The following is a 19,416-nucleotide window of genomic DNA, read 5'->3' on the forward strand; positions in this document are numbered from 1 at the left end:
CATATCGCCCCATCCCAGCCACAGGACCTCTGTCTTCGAAGGATTTAGCTTCAACCGGCTCCCACGTAACCATCCAGCCACAGCTTCCAAACATCTGGTCAGTGTGTCTGGGGCCGAGTCAGGATGGCCATCCATCAACAGATAGAGTTGGGTGTCATCGGCATACTGATGACAACCCAACCCAAAACTCCGAACAAGCTGGGCGAGGGGGCGCATAAAGATGTTGAAAAGCATCGGGGAGAGTATCGCACCCTGAGGTACTCCACACACCAAGGAGTGGCGCGATGACAATTCCCCCCCCCCAAGCACCACCCTCTGTCCCCGACCAGAGAGAAACGAGCGCAGCCATTGAAGGACTGTGCCCTGGATCCCCACGTCGGCAAGGCGGTGGTCCAGAAATTCGTGATCGACCATGTCGAAAGCTGCTGATAGATCTAGAAGAATCAGCAGCCCCGACCCGCCTCGATCCATCTGTCTACGAAGATCATCTGTTAGGGCAACCAGAGCCGTCTCGGTCCCATGACCAGCGCGGAAGCCGGACTGGAATGGATCCAGAGCCGATGTTTCATCCAGAAACCCACCAAGCTGTTCAGCAACCGCTCTCTCAATCACCTTACCCAGGAACGGAAGATTCGAAACCGGGCGGTAATTGGATGGATCTAAAGGATCTAATGATGTTTTCTTTAAGAGCGGGCGCACCACTGCCTCCTTCAGTTCCCCTGGGAATGTCCCCGTGCCAAGGGACAAATTGATGATATCCCCCAGGAGGGCCCGCACCTCGTCTGGACACGCTCTAATCAGCCAAGACGGGCACGGGTCGAGAGGACAGGTGGTGGGCTTTCCAGCTCGGAGGAGTCTGTCCACATCGGCTGGGGATATCCGGTCGAAGTGGTCCAATACTGGACCCAAGGACTAGGTTCCCAAATGTGTTAGACCATGGGTAGGCAAACTAAGGCTCGGGGGGCGGATCTGGCCCAATCATGTGTGAATGATTTTGTAGAATTTAAGAGTATGTCTTGAAACTTGTTTGGGTGAAGTTCAGAAAGCTTCAATTGTCTCTGTGGTGTTCTGATGTGAAGAGGGATGGACTTAAAAGACCTAACGTGTGCGCAAAAATAGTGGGAGGCAGAGTAGACCTATTTATATTAATGGACCTAACTTGGTCATGTTCATTTATTTCAGTAGGTCTACTCGGAGTAAATTTAGTTGAGAGGAAAAAAATCTGGGTAATTGAGATTTTACAAAGAAACCACATAAATTTCATAGCTATTCCAGTGGAATTAAGAAAAAAATGCAGGCAACTGTATTGGTTCTTTAGAAGACTTCTAAACTCTTGTAACAGCAACATTACAACAAAAAGTTGTAAAGTAGTAAGGCACTTTCAGGTTTCCCAGAGTTTTTTCAGGTTAGGTGGAAGAGGAGTTAGAAAAAACCTGACATGCCCTTTATCATCATCCTCTGGACACTTTTATAGAGCAGGGCAGAAATAGTTTTGAAGGTCACCCTTCATCTTCAGAGCAGTTTCAAAACTACCAGGGGGGGAAACCCAGTTACAAAATATGCAGACTTATTTTTCTGTAAAGTAAATGAAGGAATATTTAATTCACAGAACTGTTTGTTAAGCTGGATGTTAAATGCAAAAACTAACACACTATGTCACCTTCAGTTGGTATTAATAATATACTATTGCCACATTTAAATCTTGCTACTCCTCATAACTTGCTTGTTGGAAATTGTGCAAATGTTGTGAAGCTATAAATATCTCTAAACAAACACTTGGTAAGAAAACTTTATGGAATCTATTTTTCACTGTCGGATTCCTAGAAAAACAGTAGCTGTAACTGGAGCTTCAAAAAAAAATTGCCTTCCTATGGAATCTGGTACTCAGTGAGTTAACTTTTCATTTGCAGCTGAAAGTTCTGTCTTCAGTTGCTGTTTTCTGATTGGTTGCTAAAAGGTGAAATTGAAATCACGGTGAACTTTTGACCCCATAGCAGTTCTTGTGGAACGCCTACCACTTGCAGAGAAAGAGGGTGGTTTTTTTTTGCCTCCTTTCCTGTATTTATTCTGTGTGATCGTGCAGCTCCGCATGCAATCTTTTGAGGTGGGGGTGGAGGGAGATAAAGAACAAGTACAAGCAAGTAGCTTCCATGTTCCAGTAACAGCAGAGTTGGCATTTTCCCTCTACTTAGCAACACCCACAATTAAAACAACCTGGCAAATAAGTAGACTCTCTCCCCTTAATTTGTTGGATTCTCTTTCTGTGCAAACGCTATGGATACTGACAATGTAAAAGGCAGACAATTTGAGACTATTTGTCTAACGAACACTTGCATCCCAAAATATTAGGTTCTTTTGGTTTGGAAATAAGTGGTGATAAACATTGGAAATTCTTGGAGGCTTTTAATGTCAGCACAAAATGTCAGCTGACATGCTGCTAATAAACAAAGTTTTTTTGATTTGCTTTAGTAGTCAGACAGCGATTTTGTTTGCATTCCATTTAACCTGGGGAAGGGTCATAGCTCTGTGATAGAACATGGACAATCCCTGTCATCTCCAGATAGGGCTGTGAGAGGCCTTTTCTCTTAAATCCTGGAGAGCTGCTGCCTGTACAACACCTTCAATGTGGATGATACGGAACTAGGTGGACCAATGGTCCAACTTGGCATAATGGGTGTGTGTGTGAAAATCTCAATGCTATGTGTAGTGAATGATGGAGCACAGTTGTCCTCTCATGCAACTCTACAGTGGACCTTCGGGTAGCGTAATCCTCGGGTTGCGAACACGGCCCGTGCGCATGCGCAGAAACGCTCAATCGCGCCGCTTGGGTGTGCAGAAGGGCACCTCTGGTTATGAAGTTTTTGGGATGTGGCCGGGCCTCCGGAATGGATCCCATTCGCAACGGGAGGTACCACTGTATTTGGTTTCATTGGTGCATACAGCAAAACTGTGATAGGAATTTAAGTGGCAGTTTGTGCCCAACAGCTGTGTATTTGAGAAATCCCAGTTAAATCATCTTGTTGCATCCCAATCCTAAGCAAATTTTTTTTAAAGAAAAAATATTTAGTAGCACTGTTTTCATCCAAATTTGCTGTTAATTACTTGGGTTTAGTATTGCATTCTTGATGCTATCAAGATTTTATGCTTCAGGTTTTGTTTATTAAATGGTTTCTCATACAGGGAACCTCCCATTTGCACAGGTTCAACACACACACAACCGCCAAAGTGTGTGCTGTTTTGGCCCTGGAAGGGGACGGAAGAGGGTGTTTCCCGCCAACACATGTGCCTTGAAATACAGCCCCTGTGCAAATGCGTAATTGCTTGTATTAGTTCAATGTTTACATGTCTTTATTCTTTAATTTTCCTAAGTTTATTTTGATAATAAAGATTTTTAAAAACTCAGTCATATTGCAAGTATTGCCATGGAGGAAAATAGTTTGGATTTTCAAATTAGAAAACCTTTAATGTTGTTTCACAAATTAGATGTGAATAACAGCACAGTTCTGTAATATAAAAAAGGAGTTGAAATTAGCCAGCCTAAACTGTATTTAAGCACTTATTGTTGTTTATTTTTAAATTTTACTTGCTACTGTGACAATAGATTCATAATCTGATTGACTCTACTAATAAATGGAGGTGCTTAGCTTAGTATTCTAGGAACGTAATTAACATGATAAACATTTTAGCCATTTTCAATTTTCTGAAACTGGTAATTTTTTCTTTCCTCTGGACTCAGAGAAAGTACTGAGGCAACAGTTGAAATCTTACGTTTTAACTTGAGGCATATTATCTAGACAGGGCTTGCGTGCAATAATTCCAGTGGACTATTACTATGTCAGAGTGATTATTTAGAAACATTTTGCTTAATCATCTTGTAACAGCTCATGTTTGAAAGAAGTGTAGCACATGTAAGGCTTATGACTGCAAACTGCTAATTTTTGATGGTTATTGTTTCTATTATACAGTTTGATCTGGGGTACAGTAGAGGTAGAATCCTTGTGTATAGCCTTGCCTATAGCATCAAAGGAACAATGAATTTAATATGATTAATAGCAAATTCTCTTTACCCCGCCCCCCCTTGGGTGCAGTTCACCTCGAAACAGTAATAGCAAAATGCCTTCATAATGATACTCTGTGGCCTCTGTTCTAATCAGTGTTCCCAAGTAACAGATATTGTAGTTTGACTCTCCTCGCCTCCCGCAGTCTTTTGTCTAGCGTCGTTTTACACTGTACACACTGGCTATTTTTATTTCTCATGCAAGATATCTTTGGATTTACTGTGCATGTATTTTGATACAGGAAATCATATTACAAACCAGCCTTTTTTTTTGGTGAGATGAGTTGGCGTTTTATTATATCCTGACCAAACATTTAATTAGGAATAATTAACTAATGGTTGGCACAAATAAGTTACTTAAGAATGTCTCTGTGAAGCAATTGTCTTTTATCAAATCCATAACCTTTTCCAAAAATCATTTGGATTTCCCTCTAGTATTAATGGTCCAATAGAGTCTTAAAGGATTAATATTTTAAAATCACATGGCATTCGGTTATGAAATTTGAAAACTGTCCTCCATATATCTGCTAGCATTTGCTTTACCTGTGATCACATAATACCTCATCTATTGTGCAACCTATTCAGTTGGGTGCTCTACAGAAAGTAGTTCTAGACTATATTCTCTATTGATATAAAGAACTTCTCAGCAACCACGCAGAAGTATTCTATTTGTCAGAATTTTTTCTACTGTAGCCCAGCCCCATACAAACTTTTGAAATGCCACTGTGTGTGTGTGTGTGTGTGTGTGTGTGTGTCAAACTCTGTGTGTGGCAGGCCACAAGAAGCTGAATAGCTCAGTTGGTTAGAGTGTGGTACTGTTAACGCCAAGGCTGCAGGTTCAGTCCCCTTAAGGGACAGCTGCATATTCCTGCATTTCAGGGGGGTTGGACTAGATGATCCTCGGGGTCCTTTCCAACTCTGTGATTCTAAGGACCCTCCCCCAATGTTTTAGTAAGATGTCTTTTTATTGTATGGTTTGCAGTAATAATTACCAAAAATATTGAATCTTATAATACTAGTAACAACTTGTTTCTGAGCTGCATTTACCAGTTTTGTGGCTGTTTACTATTGTACACTGTAATTTGTCATACATAGTGGTATCTTTAGCTGCAGTAATAGAAAACTACTAAATATACTACCTTACGGTACAGAAATGTACTAAAATTAAGTTTTAGTTAAAAAAATTATTTTACTTTTGACTCAAAATTGTAATAGACTTTGTATGGATCCCTTAAAATGCTTGAGAAAGTTTGTCATTCTACTCCAGTTAAAGTAGCAATTTAGTACTGTGGAATTCCAGGGGCCATAGCCTTTCAGTACCCAAAGACATGATCTCATTCATAGTTTATGGCACTAACATTTTCACTGCTGAAAATTGAGAGCTAACTGCTGTTTATTCCCATTGCAAATCTAAGCTATGCAATGAGCATTCTGTTTGTCTTTAAATGAAGTGTGCCAGACAATTTAATAAACTTGAATATATGTCACTTTTTTTGCTGGTCTGCAGTTTGTCCTGAATGCAAAATCCACTTTGGCTCCTTGCTTCTTCCCACCCCTTACAAATCACAATTTTTTTACTCTGAGCAAATTCATCTACTTTTTAGGTGTTCTTTGGTTTCTTCACCCAATATTTCATTTTGAGACCTGTACCTTTGTTCAGTTGTCACACCAACTCAATTCCCAACTCAAAACTTGGTTTGCTAAAACTTTCCCAGAAATATAATTTCTCCATTTCTATACATTCTACAATCCAGAACCTCCCTTGCTATACATTCATCAAAAAAATGCTGCTGACTTTTATTATTGTTAATATGTGATTGTACTGAGAAATAGTCTTATGTATTTCTAATATCTTCCTGTCTTCCACTGAATATTGGCTCATCCAGACCAACATTGTTTTAGATGGGCTAGTGGCTCTCCATGTTTTCAATACAAAGGCCTTGCCCAGACTTGAGATATCTGTTAACTATCCAGGTATGAAGCTTAGGACCACCTGCATGCAACGCATGTGCTCTACTACTGAAGTAAGGCCTTTTGGAACGATGTGGTACCTCTGCTTGTCCTAGGTACCAGGGACTGACTTTATTTTTGTTGGCTGTTTAGATTTATATGGCTGGTTATCAATAAAATTCTCTGGCTAGCTTAAAAATGACAGTAGTACAACCCAATATACAGTAATTAAAATCAACAGTAACAAATTAAAAAACAACAGAAAATATTCCTTGTAAAAGATAGCATAAATTGTTTACAGCTCAGATTAAGGCCACAGTAGCCTCAACAGCCCAATATTAATTTAAGCACAATATTAAAAAATCCTGGATGAACAAAGAGTGTCTTCGCCTGGCATTGAAAAGGCCATAGAAACTCTAGGGAGAGTTTCAGGCCACCACTGAAAAAGGTATCTTGGTTAGGAATATTTGGGAGGAGGGAGAACTTTTCATGCAACCTGGTTTCAAACTGTTTACAGCTTTAAGAGTTAAAGACAGCACTTTTAATTGGTCCCAGAAACAGATTGGGGGCAGTCTTTCTTTTCGACCAACACATGTTGCCAGCTTTTCTGTTATGGAAAAATAATGTTCTGGCATTCACCACAACAGTTCTTTGGAGGTTGTAGCTTTGATTTTGCCATATTTTCTTGGAGCTCCTGGCTGTGGAAACATCAGGAACATTAAATCTCTGTACATGCCCTGCTTGATTTTTGCCTGGTAAAGCTCCCAATAGTTATAAGTGGTGATATGCAAATAATACTTTTTATTTCACTGAGGAATATTGTTTGCAAAAAGTAGTGCTGGGGCTTAGTATGAAAACACTAACTTGAATCTTGAAAGTAAGAAAGGTAGGTTAATTTCACTTTGTATTGTAATAGTGGCTTCTTTTCATGTAGCTTGCTCCCTACAGGTCATGTTGTTTAAAACTAGAAACAAAAATAGATTGCCATGAAAGTAAACATGAAGAATAAATAAGTTCAGTAGCTGTCATTTATTGTTATTCAGTAAGACTGCAATTTAGGTGCAATCTCATCTGCCCCTGAACCTAATTTTGACTAAACCCAATTTTGGCTTTAGGTCTGATCCCTGGAACATAACTCTCGTGTAAGTTGTGGGTTTACTGTATTACCATTTTTGCAGGATATGTCCTTTCATAGGCTAGCACATATTTTGGTACAAAGAATCTAAATAAAAGAAAGGTCAAGCTGAATGAATTATTTCAGTCTTTGCTCACTTTATTGACATTAGTGATTTTACTTCTACTAGTAAAGGGATAGCAGTGGCATATTCTTAAAAGGTAGCTTTTCCCATATTGAAGTGAAACCTTTGAACTCTTGACCTTGACTTAGTATTGCCATGTAGAATGCATTACATACAGCTATTGAAGTCAAAATTTCCTTTTCAAGTCCTGTGGTTTATGAAAATTTGTACATATTGGCCTGAATTGCAGGACAGCTGATATTTATCAAGTGTAACAGGAGCTTTACTCATTTTCACATTTTTAACAAAATTTTGAAACCTTTTTGTATGCACACATGTTCAGCATATGTGTCTGAGCTTTGAACATTTTGTTTTGAAGTGTATTGGCTCTCATTAGCTCAAGAGTGCAAAGTATAAAACTTTAATAAGCCTCATACATCAAACTTCTGCATAGCAATATTATTATGTAATACGACACATAAAATTGAGAAGTATGTGGTATGTTCAAAGCTTTAAATATATCTGGCTTTGGAAAAGTTATTTTTATCAACTGATAGTTCAAAATGCTCATATGAAAAACTTTGAGAGAAATCCTCTCAGTGGCCCTAAGGCTGAAATAAGGGCTCTCAGGGACACACATTCTAGCAGAGATTTAAACTGATAGAATAACTTTCACATTCTAATTCTCCAATTTATGCAACTTGGTGTTAATTGTGATTAAGATTTTTACCTGGGTTGTGGATTGAACTGCTCCTCTTCATTTCTATTTTTATACATTGCTGTTTTTGAGTTAGTTTCTTCCTGTTACTGTGGTAACTCAATATATTGATATGCAGATCACACTGACTTGCAGCAAGGTAACAGAAGGCTCTAGGTGACTGTGTTGTAGATAAATGCAATTGTTATCCTAGACCAGTGTGTTAAAATGTGTCTTAGGAATCAATCAACAATATGTGGTGGTATCCCTCCTTCTAAGAGAAAGCTGCAAGTGTTAAGCAAATGCCAAGAGACTGCTCCAAATTTTTTTGTTTAATAACGTCCTTTATAATTTACCATATGTCAGATGAATGAACAAGAATGTGGCAGCATGTTTCAAACCAGTCTGTTTCAAGGATAATAGGGGAAATGTTTTTCGTTTAACGTTTAAGCATAAAAACATTACAATGTGGATTCCCTTAACAATGCATTGAGTTGCATCCAGTTGTGCCCCTTCACTGACAGTAGGGCTGTTTGATATAGCAAAGGCTTCCATGAGCCAAAATGGGTGGAGGTGATTTCCTCAAACTTCCACTTTTCCTTGCAGTCTACTATGTCAGCTACCACACCATTCTAAAGCAGGGGTCAGCAAACTTTTCCAGCAGGGGGCCGGTCCACTCTACCTCAGACCTTGTGAGGGCCGGACTATATTTTGAAAGGGGAAAAAAGAACGAATTCCTATGCCCCACAGACAACCCAGAGATGCATTTTAAATAAAAGCACACATTCTACTCATGTAAAAACATGCTGATTCCCAGACCGTCAGCAGGCCAGATTATCTTCCCGCCGGGCTTCCAAGGCTTGTGGACAGCAGCCTGCAGCCCGAAACCCGGTGCGCCCTATAGGGTGAAAAATACGGTGTATTTATCGCTTTGACATCTGATGGGAGGGCATTCCACAGGGCGGGCGCCACTACCGAGAAGGCCCTCTGCCTGGTTCCCTGTAGCTTTACTTCTCGCAATGAGGGAACCGCCAGAAGGCCCTCGGCGCTGGACCTCAACGTCCGGGCAGAACGATGGGAGTGGAGACACTCCTTCAGGTAAAGATGTTCAGCAAAGTTAATACACCTCTTTTAAGATTAAGAATACCACCACCCTTTTAGTAGAAAAAAGCACCGGAAACACACACACGAGTCGGGGGCTTCCGCTTGGCTGCTGCCAAGGAGAAGCAAGGATGGTTCTGGGGGTGGGGGATGGCACAGGAGGCAGATGTGGCATGCAAGGCCTCTGCAGAGCAGATGCTGTAGCGGCAACAGGGCCAAGGCCAATTAGGGTTTTAAAGGTCAGCTCCAACATTTTGAATTGTACTCAAAAAGCGTACTGGGATCCAATGTAATTCTTTTAGGACTTGGGTTATATGGTTCCAGCGATCGTTCCTAGTCACCACATTCTGGATTAGTTGTAGTTTCTGAGTCACCTTCAAATGTAGCACATTGTAGTAGTCTTTGCTGGAGATAACCAGAGCATGTGCCACTCTGGCGAGACAGTGCACAGCCAGGTCGGGTCTCAGCTTACGTACCAGATTGAGCTGGTAAACAACTGCCCAGGACACAGAATAAACCTGCACTTCCATGTACAGCTGTGAGTCCAAAATGACCCCAAGGCTGCACACACCTGGTCCTTTAAGGAGCACAATTACCGTATTTTTCGCACCATAGGACGCACTTTTTCCCTCCTAAAAAGCAAGGGAAAATCTGTGTGCGTCCTATGGAGCGAATGCAGGGGGAGGCAGGCAGGGAAAGCCCTCAAGAGCCACACACAAGCTTTGTGTGCTCTTGCGGGCTTTTCTCCAGGAGGGAGAAGGGACTGACTGGCTGCAGCAGTCCCTTCTCCCTGCTGGGGGAAAAGCCCCCAAGAGCGGCGCCCTCTTTAAAGGCTGTGCGGCTCCTGCAGGCTTTTCTACGAGGTGGGGGAATCCCCCCACCTCCCAGAAAAGCCAGGAGAAGCCGCACCGCCCCTTTAAAGAGCGTGCGGCTTCTGCGGGAGGTGGGGGAAGCTGCAGCAGATTCCCTCCTCCCGGGCTCCCTTTGAGGCGGCAATGTGGGAGGGGAGCAGCTTACACTCGTGTAAACAGCTCCTCTCCCACTTTCCTCCTTCAAAGCAACTACGGAGGAGGGAAGGAAGAGGACCATGGATCCTCCGCTGCTGGAAGCTTCAGCAGATTCCCCCCTCCGTGATTGCTTTGAAGCAGGAAAGTGGGAGGGGGCAGCTTACACTCGTGTAAGCAGCTCCTCTCCCACTTTCCTCTTTCAAAGCAACTACGGAGGAGGGAAGGAAGGGGACCATGGATCCTCCACTGCTCACGGCTGCAGCGGATTCCTCCTCCATGATTGCTTTGAAGCAGGAAAGTGGGAGGGGGGCAGCTTACACTCGTGTAAGCAGCTCCTCTCCCACTTTCCTCCTTCAAAGCAACTACGGAAGAAGGAAGGAAGAGGACCATGGATCCTCCTCTGCTGGAGGCTTCAGCGGATTCCCTCCTCCGTGATTGCTTTGAAGCGGCAATGTGGGAGGGGAGCAGCTTACACTCGTGTAAGCAGCTCCTCTCCCACTTTCCTGCTTCAAAGCAACTACGGAGGAGGGAAGGAAGGGGACCATGGATCCTCCGCTGCTCACGGCTGCAGCGGATTCCTCCTCCGTGATTGCTGGGAGCTTCTCTGGGCAGGAATTCCCTCAGCTTAAGTGGGGTGGGGGAAGTGTGGCAGGTAGGGGGGTACCTACCTAGACACTGAAGCCACATGTCTCTTAGATGAAAATTGGGAGTGAGCATTGTGTGAAGTGGCTGTGGATCTCCTGCCGCAGAACTGTAGGACTTTATAGAGTTGGGAGGGCCACCCGAGGGTCATCTAGCCCAGCCCCCTCACAATGTAGGAATCACAGCTAAAGAACGCCAGGCAGATGGTCCCCCAACCGCTGCTTAAAAGCCTCCAGTGGTGGAGACCCCAAACACCTTCCGAGGTCATAGAATTGCAGGGTTGGAAGGGAACCCCAGGAGTCATCTAGTCCAGCCCCGGTGGACAGCAGGCGCAATCCATCCCATTGCGCAAGACTAAAGATGCTGCACAAGGCTAAAGAAGAAGCCAAGGCAGCGAGCGGGATGGATCGCGCTTGCTGCCTTGTCTTCTTCTTTAGCTGCACTGGAGAGGTTTAGCTCCTGGCTGGAGATGTTGCGCGGCTATGGACCCCGCACACTGTCTTGGCTTCTTTGCTCTTTGGGGCTGGGGGGGGGGGGGACCCAGGCTTCCCCCGCAGCCCCAAGAAGCTCTGGGAGAAGTGGACAGGCTGCGTGCAGCCTGTCCGTTGCTCTTTGGGGCTGGGGGGGGGGATAATATTTTTTTCCTTGATTTCCCCCTCTAAAAACTAGGTGCGTCCTGTGGTCCGGTGCGTCCAATGGAGCGAAAAATACGGTACCCCATTCAGGATCAGGGAGTGGGCCAAACCTGCCTGCCCCCTTTCCCACAGAAACAGTATTTTTGTCTTGTTGGGATTCAGCCTCGAATCTGTTGTCCGCCATTCATCATAATAAATGTGATGCAACACATGGAATGTGCCCCAGTCCTCAAAAATATTTGAAGAGGTCCTCTGTCTTGGTTGAGGTATGCAGGGCTATACCATGAATGCATTGAACCAAGTCAAGGCACGTCAGGCCAGTCTGCCAAGTGGTGGATTTCCAGTGTCTTTGATATAGAAGGTTAAATTTTATGTGTTGGAACCATGCACACAGGAGCAATGATAGTGCTTCTTGGTTTGACTGTTGCCGCCACAAATAAAACTGGTGTCACATTTGTTTTGCTGAGTATAAATCATCTTGCAAGCATTGTTCAATGTCCCATGGAATTGTGTTGGCATTACCTCCATGTCTGGCTTAAAAGCATCTGGGATGTTAGCTACAGACCTCCAGTTATAGGGCTGCATATAAATTCAGTTGTTGTTGTTGTATAATAATAATAATAATAATAATAATAATAATAATAATAATAATAATAATAATACAATAACTGCTATACCAGGCACATTGGTTTCTGTTTGCTTTGCTCGCTGGCATGTAATAATTGCTTCCATAAGTGAGGCATTCCTTTCTGGTGAGGTAAGAACATATAAGTTGTGTCTTGCACCGTTTAGCAAAGTAGTTGCCCTCTGCACACTCATTACAGGTTTCACCAGAATCTTTGCACTGCCTGGGCTTGTGGACGCACCTATATCTTCAGCAGGAAATTGTCTTTTGCAGCTACCAGGCTGTCTGCTGCAGAGGCCTGCCTCAGGGACTTTCTTCCTCCTCAAGAAGTTGTGGGCTCTTGTGCTGAATGGCAAAAACAATTATTTCTGCAGTCATTGCTGTTCTCTGAGCCCTCATAAGGTCCTTTGCTTTGCAGATATTAATTATTTGTGCTAGAGTCAAGTTAGGGTTTTCCAAGAGCTTGTTTTTGAGCTTCCTGTTGGAAATACTGAAAACAATGCTGCAACTGAGCATTAGAACTGTAGATACAATGTTGGGATCTAACCCTTAAATGTTGTGACAAGACTCTATGCCTGCTGCCTCATCGCAAGGAAGTTCCCAGAACGGGAACAACTCAAAACAGGGTTTCTCCTGGGATCACATTTTTTGAATGTGCCAAGCTGGGGTGGCCAGCATTGTGGTCTCTAGATGTTGCTGGACTACAGCTGTCATCATACTTGACAATTGGATGTGATAGTTGGAGTTGATGGGAGTTGTAGTCCATCAAAATTTGAAGGGCACCATGCACTATTCCTGCACTAAGGGCTTCTGTTATGCTAAGGGCTTCTGTTACTTTCCTGTATTTTGGCTCTGAATAGATATTAGGAACATTGTATATTTCTAAACCATTTTCTCCTGTGCAGTGCAGCACCATAGCAATTCTGTAGCCCTCTGATTCTTACTCATCTTTTGTAACTGCTAGGTATACTGTAACTGTATTCTGTATTCCCATTTCCCCCTAAGTTTCCACCTTCCCTGTTAATAGGTCGGAAACCCTTCTCCAGGTGGTTTTGTGAGGAGGGCAGATCTAACTTATAAAATACCAGTTGATGATAGCTTGATGGGTCTTCCTGGATTAATTTATTTATTAATGGCCGGAATCAAAAGAATCTCATAACTGGGTCTGGATGCCCAAGGGGCATTTGGGCTTTTGCTTTTCAAACACTGTTCCCCATGCCACACCTTGTTTTTCAAGTGTTCTTCCCAAACAGAAATAGCCCAAACCACCCTCTCCATTTGCCCCTCTTTCATTGTGATTGGCTAGGTGTGAGTTAGGATTCAGGATTCAGCCTTTTGTTGCTTTGTGGTGCATTTGCAAAGGACACCCTCAGTCAGTCAGCTCATTGTACACTCAGGTCAGAGCCAGTCCAGCAGGGTCTTATCAAGCAATTTCCATGTGTAAATGTCAGGTGGCTATGAGAGGACACAGAGGACAGCTAGATCCAAGTAGCACCATAAATTAATCCAGTATGTAGTCCAGATCCTCCCATATATTCTAAACATATTTTTGTTGTAATTTCTAAGAGGAAATATTGCCAGTATGCAAGGGTGATTTAGCAAGTTAAATTCCCACCCTTTTGCTCCTGCTGTTGGAAGAGGAAATTGTTTTCTAAGCTCCAAGCCTTTAGGGAAGTTTCTGCCACCCCAAGGGATTTTCCCTGTCTCCTCTTTCTTCTCCCCCCACAATGCCCCCTGAAATTTGCTCTGTGTGGGTCAAGAGAGCAGCAGAAGAGCGCACAGGGACGTGAGCGGAGGAATCCTTCCATTTGGCAAACTGCAGTGCTTGTGCAGACAGCATGTTCATGATAGCACAAAACTGAATTCCACTGTTAATGTGTACTTTTTCTCAAACTCATAATATATGTGGTGGCTTCACTCTTTACTCCTTGATGCTGCCAGATAAAATTTATGTTGCTCAGTTAGTAGGCATAAATAGATGAAATGTGCTATTAAAACGCTGGATCAGACTTAAATTAGGTTCTTTTCTTTGCCGCTGTTTCTCTTCCTGTCTTTCACATTGCTCACACCAGAGCAACATTTGAGTTATAGGATTTATTCCAAGACTGTCTGCTGAATCTGAAGGCAGAAGTCGTCTGGCATTTATTTTCAGCTGAAATATGTTTGTCTTGAACCAGAGGCTAAGGCTTTGGAATGCTTTGCAAGACTGCTTTGAGGCTTCAGACTTTTTCTCAAACTGAGCTCTTGTCTCTCTAATTTAAAATGTACTTTTGCTAGCAAATGGATATTGTTTTTTGTTGCTGTGACCCTTGGCTGTTAACTTTTTAATTACATTTCAGAAATATGTTTAAGAAATAAAAAAATGCAGTTGGTGCTCTTCAGGCATTTGAACTTTCTGAAAGCATCTTAAATAGTTAAATGCCTCTTGTACCTTATTGAACAATAGTTGTTACAACTTGGGAAAGGAGAAACCAGTAAAGAGTCTAAACCATCAGTGAATTATGACCATGACAGATCCCTCTCATGTCACAGTGATTATAATTAGGTCTACTAAACCTGTTGAAACATTTCATATGTAAGTTGATACTGGCGATATACAACAATAATGGAATTAATTTTGAATATTTCCTAAGAATGTTAGATGAGCTCAGCTTGATCTGACCTTAGGCCCATCATGTCCAGTGTCATGTTCTCAAAGTGACCAGTCAGATGCCTATTGGAAACTCACAAGAAGGGCATGAGTGCAACAGAACTCTGCACATGTGTGATAATCAACCCATGTTCTTATGCCAATATGCAGAGTTCTGATCAACTTGGGACCAGGGTACAATAAAGATGACCTGAGCTCTTATAACCCAACTTGATCACTGAGATCAACTGGAGGAGCACTGCTAGTTGTCTCCCATGTTACAGAGGCCTGACTGGCTTCTATAAGTCGGGCATCTAGCATCGCCATTCGCCTGCTGCACAATATTATTACAGCAGAGAATCAGCAAGTTTCCTTCTTTTGACTTTCAGGTGCCTCTTTTAAACCAGGAGCTCTTTGCCACTTTTAAAACTGATTAGGCATTTACTTCTATGATTATATTGTTTGTAATAATGTTTAATTGTTGTTTACTGCCCTGATATTTTTATGATAGGTGGTGTAGAAATACTTTTATAAATAAATGGGATGGGGTGTGTGGGGACTGCAGCAAGTATCGGGCATTATTGGAATTTGGGGGTGGGGGCTGTCCTGGATATACCGTACATGAGACCTTTTGCAATTCTGCAACTATAATTTTAGTTGGGACAGAGTAACTCAGAGTAAGATATACTCAATCTGTGTTCAATTCTGTATCAAAATTGTAAAGTTCTTACACACTGTGTTCACTGTTTTCTTTCAGAAAGTGTTTTCAACATATGTTGATGTCCTGGAGGGCAAGATTTTCTGTGGTAAGTACCCTACCTAACTTTTGACTGAATTTAAATGTTTCCAAGTTGTATGACACATAACAGATACATTAGAAATGGCTAACCTCAGTTGATTATTTGTTAAATTTGCGAACATTAGGACCATAGAAGATTATAACTATGGCATATCCAAATATTCCAGGCTCAAGCACAATTAATTTGTTCAGACAAACTATTGTTAAAGGTAACAACAGTTTGTCTGGTTTGGCTATAACAAACTGTGGTTAGTTGAAAGTCGAAGTTCTTCGGATCGCCTCATGACTGCACTGGAGAAGGGTGGGATGTAGGCTTGTGGACATCTTTAGGGTTAATGTCTTAATGTGGCCACTGTATTTCATACTATTTTGGCATCTTATGTTTCTCTAGAGGGTCTCTGCAAAGCCCCATGTTATAGCTTAGCTCAAACTGCTTCCTCAGTTTCAAAAATGGTTTGCCATTTAAGAAGCATAAACTCAGAGCCCTCTTGGGTGCATAGCAATAGTTTTGTGGTTTTTGGATTCCAGCCAAGTCTGAGTAAAAATGAAAGTAATTTTTAATTGCAGTGGTTCATCTTGTTTTAATATAAATGAGTATAACACTTTGTTTTTCAATTAAAACTACTTGAAATATCTTTAATTCGCAACTTATTTTAAAGACCTGCTTATTGCATATTTTGTTACCATTGAATATTTTAAATATATAAATACTAGTTCTAGCTGCACAACTAAAAACAATAGTTACACATTTAAAATAACATTGTAATATCCTGCAAGTAAACTTGAATCTTTGAAATAAAAATGTTAGGTATGGTAGCCAGTTTCAAATAGCTTTATGCACAAAGCTTCAAACCGACTAAAGCAAAGCAAAGGCAGATATCCACAAAAACAGGAAATCCTTTTGTGTATCCTTCCTTAGCAGCCCCGAACTATGTATTAAACTCACACCCTTTTATAAATGACCATTAAGCTTTTCTGTTGAATATTCATTTTCTATGATAAAGTGCCTTCAGTTCTGTTTTTATAAGAATTACTCACTCATCTAATTCTCTTCTTTAGTTGCAAATAATTTGCTTTAAAAGTTCCTCATAACTGGAAATGAGTTTGTACTATTAGAGGATTTGAGTTTGATATTAGAGAACAAAATACTATATAAGGTAAACCATTCTAAAAGGTGGGCTTATATAATATATTGAATAGGAGCTCAGAAGAGGTTATCCATTCCATTCAAAAGTACAGAAGGGCAAGGACAATAGGGTCATGAGAGGAAATACATGCCCAGGAGCACTGTCTACAAGCAGCATCTTTTTAAGCTGCAAGTGTTTCTCCTCATGGTAACACATCACTGTTGAAGTGAAGCAGTTGTGGAACCAGTGCAGAAATGAAGAAGTCACCCAGACCTTTTTGTTTGATTGCCAAAGCACAGGAAGCAGATTCTTGATTTAGGGCATGGGTTTTTTTGAGAACTGTTTAGCAAGCCTAGCTTTATTAAGTTTCAAATTCATAAGATTATTGTTCTAGCCAAAAGTCACGACAGACTTGTAGCAATAGCATTAATAAAATAATACAGAACATCCATCCATAAATAAACCAACACCCACAATGAAAAAGAGAGAAGTTACCAGAGAACTAATAAGCTTAAATCCAGCTTGATTTCAGATTAAAACACCAAAACAACTTAGAGGCTTTATCTAACTCCTTTTTCCCTATTTTTTAAAAATTTATTTATTTATTTATTTATTTTCAGCAAGTGCATAGGGGGCCACTCTGTGTGTTATGAAGCTATCATTGTCTAAAAAGAAACCAGACCAATGTATTAAGTGTCCAGCCATATTGCCACAGAGCAGCACAGTTGCTCTATCCAGGGGTTCTTTTTTCAGCTTTGACAAAGCAAGTCCACTCAGGCGTTTGCGTCCAGAAAAGCCCTGTCTTGTCTGCCCTGTGTTGAAGACTTGCTCTGGAAGGTATGCCTTGTCATCCAGTAACTGCTTTAGTTGCACAAGGTATGTTTTTGCAGCCTCTTAGTCTGCAGATGCAGCCTCCCCTGTCGTTAAGATATTCTTCAGGTTGAAGCAGATCTTAAAACTGTTAAGCCAACTTGGGTTGGCTTTAAATTCATTGGTAGGCCAGTCCCCATTTGTGGTGGAAAGTTTGAAGTGGTCATATAGGCTTGGAAACTTTTGATGCAAGATGCTGCCATCCATAGGAGCACGTTTCCAGTTTATGTCTTCTAGCTACAAGTTCAGTGCTTTCTCCCATATTCATCAAAGCCTTGTCCTGCACCTGGCTTGTCACCTTTGCAGTCAGTGGTGTGCTTGCTGCCACAGCCTCACAGATCTCGTTCTCATGCACACTGATGGCATGGATGATGGACTAATTACAGCCGCATCTGAGTGCCACAGTACACACAGACATGCCATCTCTGAAGCAGTCCAGTAGAGCCAACTTCTCTTCCAGTGTGGGATCCACCCCCCGCTTCTTGGGTTTCCCATCAGCTGATGATGGTAATGCCTTGTGCTTTGGGACCATTCTGTGGTCTGAAGCTCTCCAAACACCTCCACAAATCTCTGTGGCCTCCTCCAGTCACCCTCTTCATCTGCCTCTTCCACAGCCAAACACTTTCATGAAGACTTTTGGGATTGCTGGCCATTTTTTATGCTCTCGCACCCTCTCTGCTCCCCACCCCGTGTGCTACTTTTGCACCATTTTCTTAATTTCTCATTGTGTGTGCAATTTGTCATCATTTTTAAAAAAAATTCTGCAACATGTAAAGCTGTGAGCACGTATTTTAAATAAGTGTAAGTTACCTGTATTTGTATTCTATTTGTGTTCTACAATGAGCACCAGTTGTTTGGCCTCTTCTGTTATATTTTAATAGCTAAGCCTTGCCCTAAGGTACAGTATTCACTACATCTTGGAAACATTATCAGGCATTTATATCATGGGTATCTATTCTTGGATTATTCTGTGGCCAACTGGCTATTAATTTTATTGAACCAGAACCTGATAGGATGTTGACTACATGTTTACTGTTAATTGTCTGTCTGGCACTGCAGAAATGAATTATGCATTCACATATGATTATTCTTGACTGAATAACATGAACTGCTGACTAATAATAAACCAGTAGGCAAATGAAAATGTCAGACTGTATCATTATTTCCAATTCATGATTTGAAGACAGTCTGGAAACTTAAGGCCCTCCTACTTATTGGCAATGGGTAGCTGATGTGGGGAAGAGGGAAGAAAAGGTGTATAATGGCTATTGTGGGTGGAGGAATTCTAAGCATTAAAGTTAGTAAAACTCAGGTGTCTTATAATGGTTTGCTGTTCAGGCTATTATAAGGGACCTCAATCCACTCCTGAGTCTCACCCATTTTAATACTTAGAATACTATTGAATACAATAAAAGCTTATTCTTCCTTTAATTTTATCAGTCAAGACAAGATTTTATCAGTCAAGGTGGCTGAAATTTAGGCTATTTAAAGTCATATATGTAAAATGAAATAAATTACAGTTATACAATAAGCAGTTCTGATAAGTTATTGTAAAAAAAGAATTAGTACATTTTGACCTATTGATATGGATACAAAATGTACATTTTGTTATAGCAACCATGAGGTTTGCTGGGTGTGATGCTCATAATACTCAAATCCCCAACTGAACAGCATCCTGAAAGCTGCTTGTGGGACTTTCTTGTTTCCAGTAAGCCTGGGAAGGTAGGAACAACCAAACAAACAGAATACCTCCTATCTGCAACTTGCTACAAAGCAAGAAGGAGAAAGCCCCCTCATGAGTGTGTGTCTTGTAGTTTACCTTTTACAAAATATTTTGGCTATTAAAAGCCAAACTTCATCGTAAAGGAAAGGAAGACTACACCCACTTGATATTGCTACTTGGCAAATTAGAAATAGAAGATTTTATTTTAGGGGATTTTCTAATTTATGCAAATACAGAAGCTTGTAGGTATTTGCAATAGTTTCCAGCTGCTCACGCTATATACAGTCGTCCCTTGGTTCTCGAGTGGAATCCGTTC

General features: G+C 41.5%; 1 long non-coding RNA gene across 1 annotated transcript in view; it reads left to right on the forward strand.

Moving 5' to 3' along the window:
• The window catches only part of LOC144327848 (uncharacterized), a 67,843-nt gene that overhangs the window by 33,077 nt on the left and 15,350 nt on the right, over positions 1-19,416 (forward strand). Inside the window, exon 2 of the long non-coding RNA XR_013393016.1 lies at positions 15,339-15,387. This is a non-coding gene — a long non-coding RNA (uncharacterized LOC144327848). The remainder of the gene's footprint in view (positions 1-15,338; positions 15,388-19,416) is intronic.

The sequence above is a fragment of the Podarcis muralis genome, chromosome 5 (genome assembly GCF_964188315.1).
Source record: "Podarcis muralis chromosome 5, rPodMur119.hap1.1, whole genome shotgun sequence".
In the NCBI taxonomy this organism is placed as follows: domain Eukaryota; kingdom Metazoa; phylum Chordata; class Lepidosauria; order Squamata; family Lacertidae; genus Podarcis; species Podarcis muralis.